Source organism: Tympanuchus pallidicinctus, unplaced genomic scaffold, assembly GCF_026119805.1.
Source record: "Tympanuchus pallidicinctus isolate F22 unplaced genomic scaffold, pur_lepc_1.0 scaffold19, whole genome shotgun sequence".
NCBI lineage: Eukaryota > Metazoa > Chordata > Aves > Galliformes > Phasianidae > Tympanuchus > Tympanuchus pallidicinctus.
In genome coordinates, this window is record NW_026294710.1 from 16,071,727 (window position 1) to 16,084,772 (window position 13,046).

Consider the following 13,046-nt stretch of genomic DNA (forward strand, 5'->3'; position numbering starts at 1 on the left):
CCAGGTGCTTCTTAAAAAGTCTGTGTAGAAGTGCAAACATCTATGAAGGGTGTGACCAAGTCTATGTTCCAGATAGTTAAAGACATTTCTGGAGGATCGTGGGGCTATGTAAAGACGTTCAAGTGCCCTTGGAAGCTGTGGAAAGGCAATTAGAGAAGCAGAGGAAGAGGCTGAAGAAATTAAGCTGTGAAGGACCTCTGTCAGGAGTGAAGTGGTGGATGAATGGGAACAGAGGGGTGCAATTTGCAGGAGGCAGTGGTGTGGTGGGAAAGCTCTGCAGGGAAAATTGTGAGGAAAAGCTGCTCCAGTGAACTTAGGGCTGAATTGATCAAAGCTGAATGAGAGCGTTTAGTTTGAAGTGGGACTGATATGAACTACCCTGGGAACTGGGCATTTTCAGGGCACAACTAGTTTGGATGAGAGCTCATGTAACATCTTGTTTGCCTTCAGACACCTTGTCCAGGCTCTCAGCTCAATGAGGACACTGCTGCGTCCATACTGGTCCCATCACTGCTTCCCAGGCCATGAGCCAATGAAGGACAAGGGCATGAGAAACACAATCAGATCTCTTTTCTATCGGCTTTTTGAGGCAAGAAGTGGTAGGGGATCAGAAAACACTGCTGGAGCGTTCCTGGCTTTTATCTGATGAATTATGTGTGAGTGCTGAGACATTTGGCTAAATATTAAGCCTGAACTTTAGAAAATGGAAAGTCTTTCCTTTCCGGAAAGGTTGGCATTAAGGTAAGTGACAACTGCACATGAATGATCCTCTTTGTTTGCCTTATCTTACTTTCACTTGATTGCTTTAAAATATTGCTGATTGCTGAAGTAGCTGAGAAGACTCTCTTGGAAATCTACCAAATATACTTCAGTGCAGTTTTGTGTTCTTTTTTTATTTGCCTTTGGCCTGAGTTTGGTATTTTGTACATATTTTATTCCTTTTTTTTTTTTTTTTTTTTTTTCCAATTAAATAATTTCACTCTATACCCTTGCCCCATCCTTTTAATAGAAGGATTGTTTGGGTGTAGCATTTTGTAACAGTATGCCTCACCATTCAGCTCTGGGTGTTCACATCACACCCACCTACTTCTCAATGATCTAACTCAAATCTGCAACATGGCCTGGGACCATTTCCTCGGGTAAAGATAACCGGTGACATAAAGGTTAAATGGGCCTTTTCTCAACAGCCCAGTGGAGATGCTGGACATCCTTGGCTTCTTCTCATTGCTCAAGACAGCTCTCTGAACATAGATGTAATGCAAATGCCTACAGAGATGCCTTTTCTTGTAGATGCAGTTCTCAAAGTGTGAGTTGAAGTCACAGTAAGGCTTCTGGGTGTTTCGGGTTTGGTCCTGTGCATGCAGACTTGTGTATCGAAAGCACTTCACTAAGTCTCCTTTGAGGTGTTGTAAATATGAGTTTAGAAAATGGGATTTTCTGTCCACCACTTAACCGTCTGCTTGTTCATTCCCCGCTGCCCTACTCTGATGGATTGTTTAGGCTGAGAGGGCTCTGGATGCCTGAAGAAACAAGGGCTACCTGATCAAACTGGTGTGGAGATATCCCTGTTTAAGACTTTGGTGTATGATTTTGAGACAATAGGTTGGCTGAGCTTTGGGAGAAAAATCCCACAAGCAATGGGAGATCTCAATTTTTTATGTATTGAAGAGGAAGCTGCTATGGATACTGCAGTCACTGAGAACCTACTTGTTTGCTCACTGCATTTCCACAGAGCAGCAAGAGGTCAAATATGCCCAGGCATATTTGCAGCCCAGTGAAAGCCCAGTGAATCTGGTGGTCCCACAGCTTGGTGGCCTCCATCATTCTGGACATCTCCAAAAGGCAATTGAAGCCCTGCTGGAACACAAATATGTCCTGATTGCCCCACTTGGGGGATGTGAATAGATTTAATTTCCGAGTGCAGCAATTGCAATTGAAATTAAGCCTATTCAGCCCAGTAACAAGGCATTCAGGGATTTAGGAGCTTTATATGGTTCAATTAGATTCAATTGTTAAGTCTGAGCCTTGTGGTGTGCTCTTCTGAAGTCTTGGATCTTCAGGCAGTCCTTTGTTGGTGTAATCCTAGAGACCTTCGGGTGTTTTGAAGCAGGAATGGGCAAAAAAAAAAATCTGTGTACTTATGTGCATGAAGTGGTTATTACTGAGGCTGTGATGCTCCCATAAGCTGTAGCAAGATAGAACTCCAAGACCACTTTATGCATCATGTTTTGACTTTGGGTTGGGACAAGGATTCACTCACACTTTGCTTCTCAAACCAGTGCCCTTCCTTTTCCTCAAAGAGGTTCCTATTTTTTCACTCTTCCTCTGTCTTTCACCTTTTTGGCCTGTTTATCTCTTGGCTGTGAGGTCTGCAGGGATGGATGCATTTGACCATGGTGATGCATGAACTCTGTTGGGTCTGGAGCTTTTGGGACACACAGCACTACAAAAAGACCATCAGTGCAGGGAGAAGACCTTGGTGATCGCCAACTTCCAGCAGCTCAACCTCTTGTAGTATGAAAGCTCTGGTTCTCCTTCTGAGTGTCTTCTGAGATAAAATCTCCTATATTTAAGTGCCGTGACTTCTAGGAGTGGATGATTTTCACCCTCTGGTTGGGTAGCCAGAGGATTGAGCTCTAGGGATGGATGGATTTCACCCTCTTGTTGGGTTGCCATAGGATGCAGCTCCTGTGGGTTTGAGTGCAGGATATGATGAGAGTCTTTTGGGGGTAATTTCCCATACATATCAACTGGACATCCCAGTTCTTTTCACCACCCTGTACCTCAGCTTCTTTTCTGTCAATAGCAATGCTGATATTCTCCATAAGAATGCATCTAAGAGATGGTCTTGTAGAAAGCTCTCTAGAGTTGTGCAATGGAGCAAAGTGCAATCACAATTATATTTGAGGTGTTTTGATTCCCCATTTTGAGATGTTTTAACAGACTCTTGCACTTGAGCCATAAATTAGATTTGCACCCTTCTCCTTGGGTTTCCATCCTCTCCAACAAGGGAAAAGCTCCTTAGCTGCCTGCAGAGACTTTCCCCCCTCCTTAAACCTTTTCCCCAAGCCGCCTCCTTCCTTTTCAAACGTCCCAGTTGCTTTATTATTATTTTGTACCCACAAAGTGAAGATATATATATATATATATATATTTCCCCTCCCCTCCCTTTTTCTCCCCTCCTTCTCTCCCACATTCCTGCCAAAAGCATGCGGGGCGGCATCTCATGCCCGGTGCTCATCCCAGCTGTGAACAGTGCAGAAGGAGCTGGAGGTGGGGGGGATACCCACAGCAGCCCCTCCTCCCGCTTCATAACTCCTTCCAAGTGTGCAGGGAGTTGCGCTGCAGCCTGGCTGACGTGTTCACAGGCTCTTAGGGCTGCCACCCCCTCTTACCCATGGGGAGAAGCCAACTTGCAACTGATTTGTGCAGGTAAGAGGTGCCGTCTGCCTGTGGCTGTCTGTCCATCTGCTCAGGTGTTGGGTTTTGTGCCTGGTTGTGTTTTTTTCCACTCTTCCTGTTCTCAGGTTGCAGTTCAAGGAGCAATGGCGTGAGAACGGGCTGGGGGCTGTGGGGAGGGAAGAAAGGGCTGCAAATGGCAGCATAGCTTCCCAGAGCACCTAAACCAGTCTGCGGTGTGAATCTGGGGGTGACTTTGGGCTCCTTAGGATGGGAAGTGACTTGTGGCTGGTCTCAGAGGTTGTAAAGAAATGTCAGTGGATTGATGGGAGTTTTTTTTTTTTTTTTTTGTGGGGTTTTCTTTTTTTTCTTTTTTTTTCTTTTTTTCTTTTGGAGGCTGTGTGGGGGGAATTGGGTTCTGATTGTGTAATTTCATGTGCTTGGAGGATTCAAGCATTGCAATGGGCAGAACGCTTCCCTGATTATCTTCCTACTGGTGGAATAAGAAACAGTTTTTCTCTTATTCAAATGGATTGTGTGAGGTGGATGCTGGTAAAATAGCTAGCACTGAAAGCAAGTCCTGGATCAAAGCTGCAACAATGGAGCAAACCCCTCCAGGACTAGTTATAACTCCAGACACAATTAATATTTCAGTGAGTTATGAGAGAAATAGCAGAAAGGGTCGGTCTGAGGCCATTCCTGGCTGGGGAAGCTAGATTCTTTAAGGGGAGAGGTTGTATACATCTGGACTGGATTCTGCTTTCCTACATCTGGACAAGGGTGGGACTGCAGAGATGTAATGATTGTAGCATCCAATAAATTGCAGTGGATGCAGTGACCAATCAGATGCAAACTGTGTTTATAAAGTTTTACAGTGTGACTCTGCTCCTTTCCTGATCTTTCAATTGGTCACCCCAGAAGCTTTCAAATCTCGGCAGCACCAGTGTTTATAGTGACTAAGATCCTTCAGCCCACCACTTCCCCCTGTAACCTCTGAAATTGATATCTCACAGGGAACAGCAATGATGAACAATTTCATTTGGCTGCAAGCCATCACAGGGCCAAAATAAGGTAATCTCTGCTTACGATCAGGAATTACAAGAAAATGCCTTCCTTCCAGGGAAAGAGGAAAATTGGCCACCAGGCAGGTGATTCATGGGGTGTCTGAAATGTCTGTGTGGCTCTGATTGGGTTGTAGGATGAAGTGTGCATCTCATTCTGTATGTTTGAAGAAGCGGATCTATCCAGAAAGGGGATGGATGGGGGATGCTGTTTGGGCTCCCTGATGCTCCTGCAAAGTGGTCCCTCTGATGCCCTAAACAACATCAGGTTGGTTATGGGTGGGGAGATGCATTAGGCTGGAAAGTGCTTGAAGGGATCACAGAATCAAAGAATTGAGTTGGAAGGGAACTTTAAAGGTCATCATCTGGTCCAGCTCCCCTGCATTGAACAGGGACACCTACAGCTCAGTCAAGTTGCTCAGAGCCTGCACCAGCCTGACCTTGAATGCCTACAAGGGTGAGACATCCACCACCTCTCTGGACAACATTTTCCAGTGCTTCACTGACATAAATGACATGAGGACATGTCCTTACCTGCAGGTCCTGGCATGGTCCCACAGGAGGAGTGAAAGTCGCTGAGGCAGGAGCTGGAGGTGTGGTGTTTTATACAGTGAGGCTGGGAATGTTTGGGGGTGGAATATTTTCTCTCCAGAGGTGATTTGGATAATGGCCATTTACAGGTTTCTCAATGGAGCAGCTCTGTCAGCTCTCCCTGGTCTTAAATATTGGTGCACTGGGGCTATTGTCTCGATAGAGAGCTTATGTGCATGAAAGGCTGTCTGCTTTTTCCACCTGGCATGGTTTGTCTCACATCTCAGCTGTTTTCAGGTCCTTCTGCATCAAATAGTTCTGATGGTTCTGTCCCTCTGGCCGTTGCTTTCAAGGTAGTGGACAGAGAAGACACCTTCAGCTCTTTTATCAGGCCGTGTGGAACCCTGCTGTAGGATATAGTGTGGGCACCATGTCCCCTGGCCCATGGGAAAAGTCATCTTGTCATCATGCTATGGTGGGGAGCAGACTTGAAAGGAATTCAGGAGGTGATGCAGGTGGCGGTGATGGTGAAAAGGAGGTGATTTGTTCATCTTGGACTTCACCAATGAGTGTAAGGAAGGCAGTAAAAAAATTCATGTAGTGATGAGAGGTTTGGGTCCAAATCTTCGCATGGACCCCATAGGCTGGTTATTGAGGGCTCCAGGACTGGATGCTCTTGCACTGATTGGGGAATGGATGCCTTGCTCAGTAACTCCACATCTGAAAACACTTCTCCCATGTCTTGCTGAGCACAGACCCAGCAGTGACTTCTGGGAGAGAAGCATCCAGAATTGGGATTAGCTGTGTCTGCAAAGGCCTTGGTATGAACACCCTGTGGTGCCCCACAGAGGGAGGATAGGGGTTTGGGGGAAGGCTTGTACAGTTTACTCATCAACACTCAGTCACCAGCATCATATCAATTGATTTTGTTTGTACAGCCAGTCCATAAAAACCTAACCTGACACTAGACATAGAATTGAAGCCAGTTCTCCTTTTGTTAACCATTAATGCCCATTTATGGTGGACATAAAATATGATTGCACCAGGTGGCAAGAATAGGTACAGCAAATTAATATATATATAATAAAAACATAAAAGCAAGGTAAAATGATGAATTATGTTGTATGCTGTCTGTTCAAGGAGATATCTGTCTGTCACAATCCTGTTGCTCAGTGCCCAGAGATAAAAGTTCAAATCAACATGGTCATCCCTTCGCACCATCTCAGCAGTGTGGAAAATATGGGAGGAGGAATCTGATAGGGGTTTATTTTGCATTATAAAACAAAAGTGGAGATTTGTGGTGGCTCCATCCTACTCAGCAGAGGCTGTCAGTGTAAGTCTGTGATTGGTTTGCTTAATGATCATGCCAGGAGATCTTTGGGAAGATTCAGGGTCAATACTCATTGTAGAGAGTGCATACAAGTGCAGTTCTCAGGTATCATCATGACCTGGGTTCATGGTATCACATGGTATCACACACTGACTAGGGTGGCATGTGGGTTCTATGGGTCTGCTTGGAGGGTTGGAGGAGCAGATTGTTAGAGTTGAGAGTTAGGGTTGTGAGTCCTGAAGAGGAAATGGGGCATGCAAGTCCCATGCACAAGTCACCCTTCTGTTGCTCCAAAACAATCAGCCACAGTCTTTGGCTTAGCAAGAGCAGAACAAATCTGTTGGAGGCAATGAACCAGTATTGGTCCAGCAACAGCAGGGAGAATTTTTCCTGCCCCAAAACCAAGATTCCTCTGCTCTCAGGGGATGTGGCACCTGGGCTGGGATCTTTTTCTGTCTCCACTCCCCTCAGTCATGCTGAGGGGCACTTTGCAAAGCAAACAGCCTCCTGGAAAGCAGCCAGCCTGAGAGTGAGCAACATGAGCAGTGCAGACCTGGCTGCCAGCCAAGCAGTCAATCCATTCATCCATTGACTTCCTTAACCCTTTTATTTTTAACCTCCCCTTCTATTGATCTCCCTGCCTGTAACATCTACATGCCCACCTGGAAATATTGCCTTTGACATTGCTGATGAATAATCCTGCAGGGCAGACCTTTCGCCTCCACTATGGGGAGACAGATTAATGAGTAGCTGTATCTCATGAATGTCCCAGATGGTAATAGGATGGAGAAGATGCAAACATCCTCAAACTATGAATGCTGGGAGACCTGTTTAGTGGGTCTTTGTGTCGTGCTTGGGAAGGGATTATCCTAAACTTGCAACCTGAAGCAGGGTGCCTTGTTCCAAAGCAGAGTGTTAAAATGAATGGAAGTGGCAGGAAGAAGCTGAATTGTTTTGGGGGTATTTCCTATTTATGCAGTGATGGTTCGAGCATTACTAGGTGTCTCTCTTAACTTTTTTTGAGTGAAATTTTCACTGTTTAAGTAGGATCTGCATTGTGTTCCTTTCTAGCTTGTGGACTCCTCCACTGGGGTCAAGACAGAGCTATTTGTATTATGTGAACTTCTGGTGACCAAGGGTCTCCATCAAAACTCCCCTTCATGGTTATCCACACCAAACCTTTACTGCACCCTTTGCATTATTTTGTAAGGAGAGGCTGAGGGAAGCCACCAAACCCTCCTTTGCTATGCAAGCAAAACTTTCAGTCCCCTCCAAACAGGATCTCCTGTAGAAGATTGGATGGAGATGATCACCACAGCCAACATCCAACTGTAGATTTCAGAGCAGTTCAGTGATTCTGCTTGGAAAGTTTTCTAGATTTAGCTGAGAAGGTATTTTTACTATTGTTAATGTGAAAACCTGATGTGTGGGGAAGTCACCACGGTGTGGAAAAAAGCAGTCTAGCTTTCATTTCCAGGGTTTGGGTTTATAAGATATTTTTCTGCTTTTCTCCTTGGTGCTTTTAAGCCGAAATATTCTATCCAGTGGTCCTAGAAGCTGTATGAATATTTTCTGTAGGGGGTGGAAAATGGCAAAACCAGCCCCAATTGGATGTACTTTTCAAGTTGTTCCATAGTAGGGGAAGAGGTATGACCTACCAGTTACTTCCAGTTAGCTGTTTGTCACCTTCTCATCTACTTTTCTACTCTCTGCCCAGAAAGGAATGCCCAAAATGTCCGTTGAGGTCTCTTCTCAATGTTGTTTTGCCCCCAGGTGGATGTTTCCACTGGATCAGCACAAATCCTAACCTGTGCTTTGCCCTGTATTTTGTGATGCTGATGTGAACAACTGCAAAGAGTCCTGGAGAAGGATATTGGAGATACACTGATGCATGGGGCAGAAACTCTCCCTAAAACACATCTTCCACCTTACAGAAAAGCTGTAGCCAGACCTTACCATGCTCTCATTAGTCCTCCTGTATGAGATGTTAATCTGTCCTCTTTTAATATCTAGCTCCATCTTTCCACAATGACATTTCCTGGGGAATCAACAGCTGTGGTGTCCGAACCGTGAGTCAGTGGGGCTGGGTAGTCGGCACAGCCCTTGAATGTCATTGCCTTTAGACAAACCAGGCACGTTCATTTGGGTGCTGAAGTAGAAAATAAGCTTCTTCCCGCTCTCACTTCATCTTCTTTTATTGAGCAGCCTCTCAGAATTCCCCCCCTTCTCTCTCCATCTCTGTTAAGCATTACTAGGCAGAGCAACCCCTTTAAATCTGGAAATCAATGATATTTATATATTTTATTAAAAAAATCTACAAAACACTTGCTCAAAGCTCTTGCTCTGAGGGAGGGAGGGGAGCTGTTTAGCTATTTACCCATTCTGCAAGAAGCAGCAGTTTCTTGTTATTGCTGATGCTGCTGTTTAAACAGGCTCTGTGCTGCAGTGTTTGCTCCTTTCATAGCTTTAAATTTCTCCTGTTTCATGGCAGAATTACCTGAAGCAGAGAGGGCAGGTCCTCTAGAGTGGGAGAACCACTGACCCATCTCCACTGTGGCTACTAACAACATCTCTCAGTGCCACATCTCCACATTCATTGAACACCTCTAGGGAAAGTGGCTCCACCTCTTTCCCAAGCAGCCTGTTCCAAAATACGAGCATCTGCATGAGGGATGCCTTAATATATGCCCCTATAGCAGCCTCTTGGCTCTTCAGGCTTCCTTTGGGACATTCTTTATGGGTATACCTTGCCTAGGGATGGTGCTGGATCAGAATTTCAGAATTTGAGCTTTGCTCTAAAAAGTTCACGTGGTCAAATACAGTCACCTGGGGTGATTGGATATGTGTTACTCAAAATATCATCTGGCAAGAGTCTGACCAGTTCTGGGGTTGTAGAATTATAGAATCACCAAGACTGGAAAAGATCATCCAGCCCATAGCTCTCACTAACAGTAGGGGGTGCTTCAGGAGGACGCATCCACTTTGATCCATCCTCTTAATGTCTAGATGCAAAACTGTGCTCCATGATACTAGCTCTGTCATATGGCAGTGAATGAGCTCATGGCTTGCTGCACTTTCTTCTTCTGAGATGTCCACGCCTATACAACATAACTGAGTGATACAGTCTTGAGCAGTCGCAGGCATTAATTGGACTATATTATCTTAGAGGCTGTTCCAATCTTAATGATTCTATGATATCCTGGTAGCAAGGATGCAATTGGCACTGGGGAGCAGGAGGTGCCTTGGGTAGGGAATGCCAAGTGCTGCACGGCTTGCAGTTTGCTTTCTGGGATGAAAAAGATCAATTCACTTCATGGCAGTTCCTTCTATCTGATGGTCAGAGGTTCGAGGTGTTGGTAACCAGAGGAGGCTCAGCGTGGACTCCTCAGAGTCTATGTGTTCAGATCAAGGTGTGTGTTGTGTATGGCACCTGAAGTCTTAAAACAGCAGAGATGTATGGGATGGAGCAAAAATCTGAGCTGGAATTTCCTCTGCAGCAAATTATGAACACGTTTGCTTGCAAAGCTGATATTGCTCAAATTGACACCAGCTATTGCACCTTCAACCTGCCTCCTGAGTTTACTTACATTGCTTATTTTGAGTGAGTTCTTGTTACTTTTTAGGAACTGGGAAAAACTGTGACATTTTCGCTCCATCTTTATGAGCCATTAGGATTTATTCCATCCTTTGAATCCTTGTTGGCCTCAAGTCCTTATTTTTATCTTTCATCTTGACACTCAAATGATTTGTGCCTGGCCTTTGCTTTGGGTTGGGTGCAGTCTGTCTCTTCGTTTTCCTTCATTGTCCTGCAAAATGGTATGTCTATGTGCTTGGACCTCAGTTACCGGTTAACACTGATGCCATCCAATATTGGACCTTCTTCGTACCCTTATCCTGCTGGTATCTTTGCTGCTTCCTGAAGTTCCCATTAATTCTTCATTTAGGGCAACCTCACTATTTCTGTTACACACCTCAGTGTGATCTCCTGTGGGGCTGCTGAGCTTTCTCAGTAGGATTTTGTGATGTCCCTGATGATGCTCCATGAACAAAGCCCTAGAGTGCTGTGGCTGCAAATAGAACCATAGAGTCATTAAGGCTAGAAAAAACCTCCCAGGTCATCAAGTCCAACCATCAACCCATCCCAACCACCCCCACTAACAACGTCCCTCAGTGCCACATCTCCATATTTCTTGAACACCTCCAGTGACTCCCCCACTTTCCTGGACAGCCTGTTCCAATGCCTCACCGCTTTCTCTGAGAATAAATTTTTCCTAATATCCAACCTGAACCTTCCCTGAGCACAACTTAAGGCCATTACCTCTTGGATATGCTTCCTCTGCCCAGGTAGCTGTTTGCAGGAGACTTGTATGAAAATATTTCCAATATTTGTTTTCCTTTGTTAGATTTGACTGAAGTTGTCAAGATTTTGCTGGGTTTTGAGGTGGAGGATCTGTCTGATTGTGTGATGTGCACCATGGCACGGTGGTAAGCGTAGGGATGTGAGTTGGAGTGGATCATCTGGAAAGGCTCTGGGTGCCCAGATGTAGCACTGTGATGAAGGTTTTTTTATCTGTATGCAACAGGGATAGTTCTTTAGTGGATGGAACATCTGCTATGGGAGATCCAGGGATGAAAGAAGTATAGCATCCAGCTAGAGATGCAGCCAAACAGGAGGCAAGCATCAGCCAGATGGGTCTGCAAACCCACTGAGTCCCATCATTTTTAGACAGATTTTGCTGACAGGAGTTATTTATTTATCTCCGTATTTGTTGGCAAAGCAAAATGGAATATGAGTTTATTACAAACATATACACAGGAAAAAATAAATTCAGAGAAACAGCTCAGCCTCTGGCACTGCTGTTAAGTATGTGAGACCTGTTTCCTTCCTTCCCCCTCTTGTCATGCTTTTCACTCTTCTGTTCCAGGAGTGGCAAAGGGAGAACTTGGTCCCTCAGCATTTTGGAGTTTGGAGGTTATTTGTTCTCCTAGAGGACCTGGGGACATTTGTTCCTATAGATTATTTACCAGGCACTATAAAAGATAAAAGAAATTACTGGGATTGCTTGCAAAACCCTGAAATTTATGGTGTCATTGCCCTGTTCTGACTAAACCTGGTAGCTCTCTGTAATGATTTAGGAGGTCTTTAACAAGGGTGATGACAGTCATTGTCTACAAGAAGAGCTGAGAGCTGCTGGATTGCATTTTTCTAATATTTAATGCATAAAATGAGTGTTGTGGTGACACCTAAGTGGTAAACTGAGCTGAGCTGCCCTAGGATGGATGGTGCAGCAAATGGCAGTCCTCATTGGTCTTGGCCAACACAGAATGTTGCATCCTGAAAGATAGAATGCATGGAAGGAGCAAATCCAGGTGTACCAATGCAGTACCCAGCACAAGTCCAACATGTTCAAAAATGTAACGTGTAAAAGCTCAACTTGCATGCAAGTTTGCATATGAGTTCATCCCTGCACATGAACATGTGAAATCTGTGGGATTGCATCCTTTCTTTCACCTTTGCAACGCGAATTCTTAGTGTATTTGTTCAGTGCTGAACCATTAAACAATACTGAGGAGAAAAGAAAAAAAAGAAAAGAATTGCATATCAGATGTTTAAAAATGTGCTTCAGCATAGCACATGGGGACTGCAAAGCCTCAGATTTATTTATTAGCTACTTTTTTTTTTTTTTTTTTTTTTTTTTTTTTTAATTTCCTGTGTATGTGTGACCATGGACAGCAATTGCTGGTCATTCAGATGTGCTTTTAGTTCTGTCCTTTGTCCCTTTGGCTGTGTATTGCTCCCAGGACATCACCTTGGACCCCTTCCCTGTGGCTCATTACTCTGCCAAGGAAGTTCTTAAGAACTTAACAATATTTTCTTGGAATTACAAGGAGGGAGAGAGATGTATGTTAGCATTTAAGCTTTTCTGGATGCCTACGCCAAACAAACCAGCAAGTGTATGAGAGCAGGCTTCAGTCTCAGCCATATAATTGCTCATGAAGTAGATATGTTAGCTATCTTGGTGCATAATATATAGCATTTCTGATGATATTTTAAATACATATATTCCCAGAAAAAAGTGATGTATTTACAATTTAAACTATCTTTCACCTGGTTTATATTTCTATGATGGAGTGATGGCATCAGTGGATAAAGGAAGGGCAGCTGATGTCACCTACCCAGATTTATGCAAGGCATTTGACAAGGTCCCACATCACATCCTTACCTCTGCATTGGAGAAATGTGGGTTCTAAGGGTGGACTATTTGGTGAATAAGGAATTGGTTGGATGGTCACAGCCAGAGAGTTGTGGTCAATGGCTCAATGTCCATGTCAAGGTGTTGATGAGTGTTCTTGTGCTCCTTGCTGGGTTCACTCATGGTCCAGAACAGACCCTGCAGTGCATAGCTGAGAATTAAATAAATAGGAAGGGAAAAGAAGATGCTGTCAGGTTAGCATTGCAAGAAGGATGCTGAGAGGTGGTGGGGTGAACTCACCAAAACTTATAATGTGACTCTTGCAGAAGATGTGGGATGAAACAGTTGTCTCAGATCTTAGCTCCAATACTTGATTTCCTAGATGCTTGATCCTGTTGTTAAGCCTTTATTTGGATGTTTTAAAAGCCCACAAATTGTGGTGATTGTATTATTTTTGCTGTTGATTTCACCCGGAACTCATTTCCACAACAACTGCACTGGAGGTAGGAAGGAAGTATGCAGCACAAGTCA

The 13,046-nt window shown here is 44.4% G+C and overlaps 1 protein-coding gene across 1 annotated transcript in view; it reads left to right on the forward strand.

The window, feature by feature from the left end:
• The first annotated feature begins 3,346 nt into the window (after positions 1-3,346).
• The window catches only part of LOC128079686 (collagen alpha-1(VII) chain-like), a 97,159-nt gene continuing 87,459 nt past the window's right edge, over positions 3,347-13,046 (forward strand). Inside the window, exon 1 of the mRNA XM_052681124.1 lies at positions 3,347-3,432. The gene's annotated coding sequence lies outside the window, so the exon portion shown is untranslated. The remainder of the gene's footprint in view (positions 3,433-13,046) is intronic.